At 36.2% G+C, this 9109-nt stretch overlaps 1 protein-coding gene across 3 annotated transcripts in view; it reads right to left on the reverse strand.

The window, feature by feature from the left end:
• ptk2ab (protein tyrosine kinase 2ab) overlaps nucleotides 1-7514 on the reverse strand; it is a 62889-nt gene extending 55375 nt beyond the window's left edge. For all 3 annotated transcript variants that reach the window (XM_084385132.1, XM_084385142.1, XM_084385141.1), the window contains exon 1: nucleotides 7341-7514. The gene's annotated coding sequence lies outside the window, so the exon portion shown is untranslated. The remainder of the gene's footprint in view (nucleotides 1-7340) is intronic.
• Nucleotides 7515-9109: the final 1595 nt, after the last annotated feature.

Below are 9109 nucleotides of genomic sequence, written 5' to 3' on the forward strand. Positions count from 1 at the left end.
AAATATGAAATTACAACTAAGCACAGATACTGCTACTAGACCGATACTAGAAATTCTAAAACCCAGACCAGTCTATTAGGTTATGCGAACATTTATAATGAATGTTCGTAAATGTTTCATCAACTTTTTGGTATGTTACATTATTTCAAAATTTACAAAAAAATGTGACATACACAGATGCGATGCAATCTGTTTTTGTTTTTTTCAACAATGCAATTTTGACCAGGTGCAACTTATAGTCAGGTGTGACTTATTTTCTGGAAAATACGATAAATATGTCAACACATGAATGAAACTTGCCCTCATTAAGCCATTTAATGGGGTTTTAAAGGTTTCCATTTCTGTGTCTATAATAGAATAGAATAGAATAGAATAGAATAGAATAGAATATAGAATTCTGACCAGTGATAAAAAAAACTGAACAAACTGAACATAAAAAATGTTTGTCTGGAACACAACATAACACAATAGAATGGAATTATGTCCGAGGATCATTAGCATGAAACTATAGAACACAGAAAGGACAGAGTGATACAAAAAGCAGAGAATGAGGTCATTCTTGAGCCCACTGCAGGTCAGCCAGAGGCTGAGCGACGATCACAACCACAGTAAAGCCATCTCATTATACAGCTGGATAATCTTTTCATTGTAGATGCTGAATTTCACTGCACTTTAATTGGAATGCAGGGCATTTCAGCTATTCAAAGCATCAGTATTTCACACTGCATTCCGCTGAAAAGGTGAATAAACAAAAAGGCGGTCAGACTTTGTAACTGTGATGATAAGTAAAACTGCACTTAATTCAAAGGTCACTGCAGTACCCCACAACACCTAAAGAAATCTGGTTTGTTTTTCTCTGCCAGCGACCAACTTTCACTCTGTGAACTATGTTCAGCTTTAGAGTTAATGCCAGTGAGATCTTTTCATAAATGCAGGCAGCTATCAAACTGGCAATCAACCTAAAGCTCGCATAGCACTAGAGGGAAATAGAAGCAAAGCAGACAGTAATTGTGAAAAATAGACAGCTCAGAGAAACAAACACAGAGAAGATCAGTAAATTGTCATAAATGAACACACACATCGCATTCGTCTATTGTAATAGGCTGCGCTGTAGCTCCAGGCCTGACTGTGAGACTGTAAGAGTGAGAGCAGGAGAAGAGGCTGAGATGTTATCGCTCACATAATCTCCTGACTGATTCATCACACCAATCCGAGAAAGTGCTCAATTCCAAAAAGTGACAGTCATGCTACAGCAATGTTTTCAACAGGAATATAAAAGAAATGTCTCTGTAAATAAATATAAGACAAAAACATGTAATACTAACTTAAACGGATTTTTGGAATATGGCAGCTTCTTTATTGATGGAACAAGGTTGTCTAAAAGATCAACCTCCAGCCATAACAGCTATCTACACCAACTTGGACCATAAATGACAAGCTTGGACCAGAAACTCTACCATGAGAAGCTGGTTTTATTTTGATTTTCCAACAAAAAACAAAACTCTTAATAAAAAAGCAAAACTACGCAAGACTAAAGAGGGATGACAGCCAATATCTTAATGATGCCTTTATTGCTTATTGAGTAACAGCCAAATGATCTTGCACAAGTTTTCTGAGAACATCAGTTGTTATTATGAAACGCTGATGCCAAGTTATTATGACACCCAGAGCATTTTACACAAAGAATAAATCTAGGAAATAACATGAAAACTAAGATTAGAAGCAAGCTAAACATTATGCTCAGAGAGCAAAGCGGAAAATATCTTTCTAACTGTTAAAATCCTCAAACTAATTTTTCCAATGAATGGACGAATGCAAACAGGAAGTTGCATTGGAATATTTTGAGAAATGCACAATATATATCTGTACCATATCAGGTTGTCATCTGATATTCAAGATTTTTGTTGTTTTTTGGGATCGATAAATAGTAAATATGTAATTGCACGTCCTCTATTTGTACATTTAAATGCTTTTGCAGTCATCTTACACTCACTTAAAAAAAATAATAATTTAATAACACTGTTAAATGTAATGCTCAGCAAATCTCAAATTGAATATAATCTTTTTATACTGTATATTATAATTGCGTGATGTCTAAATTTACTTGCACCATTAAAAACAATTAATTGGTAGTTTTCTATTTAAATTTATTTAGACAAAAAAGTATTTTAATATGTCATGCCATTTATCAGCCACATTAACATCAAAATATTATTGGTCAGAATTGTATCCCTTCTGCTTTTCTTGAAAGCAAGTACAAATAGAGTCAAAAGCATAACAGAGAGAGATGTGTTTTTAGGATAGGAGGAGAGTAAGCCACAGGGGAGAAGGAAGGGTAAGAATGAGAGACAGCAAGGAGAGGATTAACCCCTCTCAACAGCATCTACAAAAGACATCCATCAGTGCAAACCCTTCTGAAAGCCCCCCTTCTGCTTACAGCGCACAAATTCACCCGTTTCTTAACCTCTTATCTTTCCTCTCAGCAGTCACAGCTCTGTGACAGTGCCATAACGACTCATCACGCTGGTGCTGCTGACTGACAGAGGCTGAATTGAGACCAGTTTTAAGGTACAGATGGTGAGATGACTTTAATTAGGCCCTGTTTATTCCTGGTATTAAGAAGCGTCTTCGTCAATTGGATCACAAGTGGACGACGCCAAATACTGGTGCAAACGGGGTCCAAAAAGTTGAGCCTGTCCACTTTCGACCACTTCCAAAGGTAGTTGAAAACGCATTGACCGGATTGCTTTCATGGTGCAGACGCTCATGTGGTTGAATGCGTTCCAACAACCACAGAAGACTGCCTACTCTCCGCCTACTGACTTAATGCGTAAATATTATGGGAAGCGCACTAGACAGACGGGATTTAAAGTTTGTTGTCTGAAGACCTAAGTTTAATTTCAAGATGAAAAACATACCAAGCACAATGTTCTCTCACCATTCTTGATTTCTAACACACACACTGACAGCGTTCGGAACAGGCTTGTGGCTTTCAGAGCAGAAACAAAAGCTGCTGCTTTCTGTGTTTTTCCGTCGTCTCCTTTCGTGTTCATATGTAAATTGCATGAGCTTATTTCGTCCATTAGCTCAAAAGATCTGAAAAAGCCCATATATTTAATTTACATGCCTATCAACCCTCCCCTCAAAGAAATCAGGACGGAAGTGGACAAAAGAGACGGATTTAAAACACCAGGTGTAAACGGGAATGTGTCTCCCTCATCTAATGATTCCATCGACCGAAACGCATCTTAATACAAAGTGTAAATGGGGCCCTGAATCAATGCAAGATGACAGGGCTTTACCACTGATGACTTCAAGGGATGGTCCACCCATAAATGACAAATCAGTCAGCATTTTATTCACCCTTCCTCTGACTATTTCTTCTGTGGAACATAAAAGTATTTTGAAGAATGTTTTTGTCCATAGTGATCCTTGTTTGGACTCAAAAGACACCACATTTGTCAAAATATCTTCTTTCGGGTACCACAGAACCACTGAGATGATGTGATCAGAACAGTATCTCCCAAAAACTATATTCCCTGAAAAGTAAAAATCACCATTAAAAAGAAATCATTCAGACAGAAATGTCTCATCGCTGCTATTTGTGTTGACCTCAGCCAATCAATAGTAATAATGACAGAGAAAATGTCACCCTACGGCCTAAAAGCAGCCCAGGATAATTCCCTTAATGAATAGCCCAGAGGAAAGACCCTGAGGCCTGGCTGAGCTGAATAAATCCACATTCCAGTCATCATGCCCTGGCTTAATAATACACACCTGACAATTCCAATGCTCGGTTGAGCAGCACTTCAGGTAGGAGAAACTGGATCTTCTTTACCAAATTTTCCTGATGCGCTTCTGGAGTCATGGTAACATACATATTCACCCACGCAGGCAAAAAAAATTCATCTACGCGAGCCATCACTGAGTCAACACTCATCGATCAATATCAGATACAAGACTGACAGTAGAACAAAGATTCCGATTTTAGTAAACATTGAAGGCGATACAATAGTCGAACAATACACATGATTCAACATGAGTAAATCAAAATGCTGATAGCTATATTTACAATGTCAGACAAACCACCATATGATTTAATTAGCTATAGTTCAGTTACTGAATAAACCAAAATATATACATGGAAGTATTCAATAACTACACTACCATTCAAAAGTTTGGGGTCAGTGAGATTTTTTTATGCTGTTGATAAAAAGTGTCTCAAAAAAGGCTGCCTTTATTTCATAAAAAATACAGTAAAGATATGTGTATTGTAAAACATTACAATTTTAAATAACTTTTCTATTTTAATATATTTTGATTTGTTCCTGAGATGACAAATATACATTTCAGCAGCCATTACTGACAAATCAATATTGAAAACAGTTCAGAATTCAGAAAACAGAATTCTTTGACGACTAGAACATTCGAAATAAATAACAGCATTTATTTGAAATAGATATTTTTTAAATAATAAATGTAAAAGTTTTTTTCTTTCCAAAACAACAACAACAACAACAAACATTTATAACGGTAATATATTTAAAGAAATATTCCAGGATCAGCGAGTTAAGCTCAGCATTTGTGGCATATGTTGATTATCACAAAAAAATTATTTCCACTGTCCCTCATTTTCTTTTAAAGTGATGAAAATATAGGTTACTGTGAGTGTGACGCACTTTCAATAGAAGTGAATGGGGCCAATGTGTTAAACAGAATTATAGACACAAGATGTAAACAAAATGCATTAACGTGATTTTGTGTAAAAAAAATAAAAATAATCATGGCTTGAGCTTTTCTCTGTAAAGTTATGTTCAATTGTACAACTTTGATGCAATGACACAACACAACACCTAAAATGAAGGTGATCAATGATTCATTAAACAGCTTGACAGCTCAAATAATACATAATCTGCCAAAACTTGCCCCCATTCACTTCCATTCCAAGTGCCTCAATCTTGGTTTTGCAGAAAAAAAAATAGAGGGAAGAGTGAAAGTAATTTTTTTAGATAATCAACACACATGTTGTCAACTGAGCTAAACTTGCATTGAAACCGTAATATTCCTTTAATGGTCTCTTTACTCTTCAATCCAAGTTCACTGTAAGGTTACTGAAAATTATGTAGGCTAAACTCTTAAAACATCAACAGTATAGGTTTCTAAACCTTACATCAATGCTGATTTAATGTATAAGCAACATTCGCTGTGCCTGCCTGGTGGATCATTCCAATTCCTGCAGCGGACCAAAGCTATGTTGAGACTTGTCAAATACACAGGAATTTGTTCTAAACAAATGTTGCAATGCATTACACATAACCTGCATATGGCGAACGACATTTAAAACCAAAACCTAATCAATTATAACACAGATAAACAGCATTAAACCACCATGTAAAAGACCACAACAAGCTAAAGACACTACCATCCTACCATTACTCAAACCAAAATAATGAACCAAACCATTCTTTAAAACATTTGCAGGATCGTGTACATTAAGCAATAACAGTGAAAATGGCTATACACACAGGCTCTTTTATTTAGTATTTGAGGACTATTATCGAGGCTTGCTGAAAATACACCACCATATAAAAACATAGCCTCGAGCGCAGCTCCACACCAAGCCAAGCCTCCTGGAGTTCTTCCGATCACATTTGCATTGGAAATATGAAATATGGCTTGAGGTAACTCTACTCCACCCTGAAGCAGAAAAAATGCCCTTTGTTTTATAGATGAGCCCATATGCGAGTACGCAAAGCAATGTTTTCAAATGAGATGCTTCACCTGGATGGGTTTTATATATATGTGAAATAAGCTTCCGACCCTTAAAGCTGCCTGTTAGAAACCCTCTTCCTGTCTTTGAGCAGCATGTAAATAATGAATGATTACCATTACACAATGCCCCTGTGATTAATGTCAGCACTATAACAAAGACTCACGTACCTGCACTAGCACAACTTAGAAAACTCCAGAACTGCATGATGTATTTCCATGTACCTTTCCAGGCTTCTTCCTCAGTGCTCCTTACCTGTGCTAATGACGTAATGCTAGAGAATACCTGCAAAGGATTCCTGCTACCCACACATACACACGCCTATAGAAGCCCCGCCCACCACATAACGCTGCTCTGATTGGTCAACATCCATAAAAAGCAGGTGAAGAGCAAACACTTACTAGTGACTCATTTATGTGAATCGGCTCTCTCGAACAGGTCCTTGCAATCAACCGGTTCTGCAATCTGCATCATTAGGGTTTTTTTTTTTTCAAGGTTATTTACGTAATTTAGATTTCCCACGTTTTGATAAAATTGTATTTTTAAACCAAATTGGTTCGTATAAGCCTATATGTTGATTTAAGGAAAAAAAAAATCAGTCTGATTCGTGAACAAATCGTTCAGAAAAGTTGTGCGAGGCGGTTCAAGAGATTCAATAGAAAGAACCGCCTCAAAAGAACGATTCGTTCACGAATTTCTAAGTCAGCATAAAAAGAAAAGAAGCAGAATAAAGAATAAAACTTTAATAGACAGATCAATAATTTAATATGGTTGTGGACAGATATCACATCCTACTTGCTAATTATTGTAGCTTTTCCAATAAGTTTTTTCTTCTATTTTATAAAACAATAATCGAATTGAATTTAACCAGTTCAACCCTCCAGAATATTAAACCATGTAGGCTATCCGAGATTGGGCTAAAGCTTCCCTAACAAATAAGCGAAATTACTGCATTTTATCAGAACTAGTCATTAAGTGAAAATACATAATATTGGTAGAGAGCATCATAGGGCAAATGCTAATAAAGCTTGTCTGCGCACAAAATTGGTTTGCATTGTCTTTTGTTATTGTTTTCAGTTCACCATGTGAACAGAAACAGTCTGACAACAATACACAGCACAGACCCTAACACAACACAGTTAACTCAAGATAACAATCCAACAGCGATCAAGACATATTTACACCGGGTTATTAAACATGCAGATTGGTGTTAAATTTGACACGACGCATTTTCCGTGAAGAAAAAAAAAACACTGGGAATGGCTTAAAATTGCTGGGTATGGTCTCTTTCGCATTGCCAGGAGCATTTTGTCTTGCAAAACCGTGCATAGCTGACTTTTATCAGAAATTTCATAACGATAAGGGAATCCTAAGCACGCTGCAATGCAATAACACGCCTCGCATTCACAATCTAATTCAACACAACATGTCAAATTGGCCCAGGAAAGCCCACTCTTCATGTCCAAGTGCAGATCCGAGCCCCTCACGCTATGCTACCAGGCTAACACACTTATTGCAATTATTATAGCAAATATAAAACGTGCATTCTTAACAAGGAACCGATATTTACCATATTCTTTTCATCGAATGTCTCCAAAAACGCGCCCTCTTGATAAACACCCTGTAATGTTGGGCTTAGGTTTGTATCCCGTGTTAACGCTGTTTGTGGGTCCGTCCAGGCTCCGTGGGGTCTGTAGTGGATCTGAAGCCGGAATCCTCCCTCTTGCTCTCACTCGCTGCTGATAGGTATGACCGATTCGCGAATGAATTATTATGCGGAACCGAATCTTTTTAATCGTTCTTTAGAACCGACTCGCAAAGCGTTTGCAAATCAATGGACTGTACAAGGAAGAAAATTGACAATTAAAATGTATGTGAGTGACATGATAACTATAACGCTAAGGAAATTTGTCTGTTTAAAAAAAAAAAAAAAAAAAAAAAATAGACAAAAATCTTTATCTAATTCAAGTGAAAGCATCAAATGCAAATCATTTTTAACATTAATCTACATTTTGTATAAACTTAATCGAAAACATAGCGATATGCAGCGAATTTCAAGGGAACCCTTGAATGATGACTCAAAGGAATCAGTGAATCGGTTCGCTGAAACGAACGGGTCGAACGAACCGATACAGTAAATGAATCGGGCTTCCCAACGCTGGCTGCTGCAGTTCTGAATCGCTCGCTCCAATATGGCTGACTCGACCTGAGACCAAAAATATAATCTAGCTGATGATAATTTTCTAATGGAAAAATAATAATCTATATATGGCTACTGGTACAGTAGACTACCCTATATTATAGATATTGAAGTTGGTGTTGATTGTGATTCATTTGGAAATGTCACCAACAAGGGAAAAAATAACCTACCATCCACTTGACTTGACTACATCAGTATGATTTGCACCTGTCAACTTTACTGAAGAATGTGCTCGCAAAATATTATTTTCTTTGACATAAAAACGAATAATTTCTATGAATCAACTGTCTGTTATTTTGCTTCTCAATTATACAAATTCATTCTTATGCTGCGCACACACCAGCTCTGAAAGCACTGATATGTGCTGCACGCCTACACACTAGACAATCCAGGGACTTAGGGACAGGATAGATGTATGCTGGCTTTGTCTTCCAGACACATCCCCAAAATTCCTTCCAGTGACGTCTGACAGTTAGATGGCTGACCCCAGGGTCAGAATGTTACACATCAGCCAATCACTGCTCTTTGCATGGGCGGCAAAAAACAGCCAAGGGTCCCTTCTGCAAACACGTCCTGAGCAAGAGGGCTGATTCAGAATGGCTCCATGTTTATTAAGTCATATTTATTTAAATATTAAAGGCAAATGCTGACTCCACATTAACATTGATATTCTAAGATGTGACATTAAAAACACTCTGTGTTTGCAAGTAAAAAAAAGGGCTGATCTAGGAGGAGATTCTGTTTTTTTTGTTGTGTAAAATCACGAAGCAAAACAGTTTTTAGAACATTTTACTGCAAAATAATAATAGAAAACAATATATTATATTTAGTAAGAAATTATAATTTACTCTATAAGAAAATAAAGCCTATTTTATTAAATATTATTCATTAATATTTTTAGAACATTGTGTATGCATTGGCAAATTATTTTAATTTCAATAAATCACATTTACCCCACACCCTTTATCTCATTATTGTAATGTGAAAAAATAAATTTGATACATACAGTAATGATATTTTTTTGCATGTAATAATGAGAATTTTGTTTTTATTATATATATATATACACACACACACTGTATATATTACATTTTAAAAAATAAGATATTTAAATTTGTTTTTTATTTTAAAATTATTTA

Source organism: Rutilus rutilus, assembly GCF_951802725.1.
Source record: "Rutilus rutilus genome assembly, chromosome: 17".
In the NCBI taxonomy this organism is placed as follows: Eukaryota; Metazoa; Chordata; class Actinopteri; order Cypriniformes; family Leuciscidae; genus Rutilus; species Rutilus rutilus.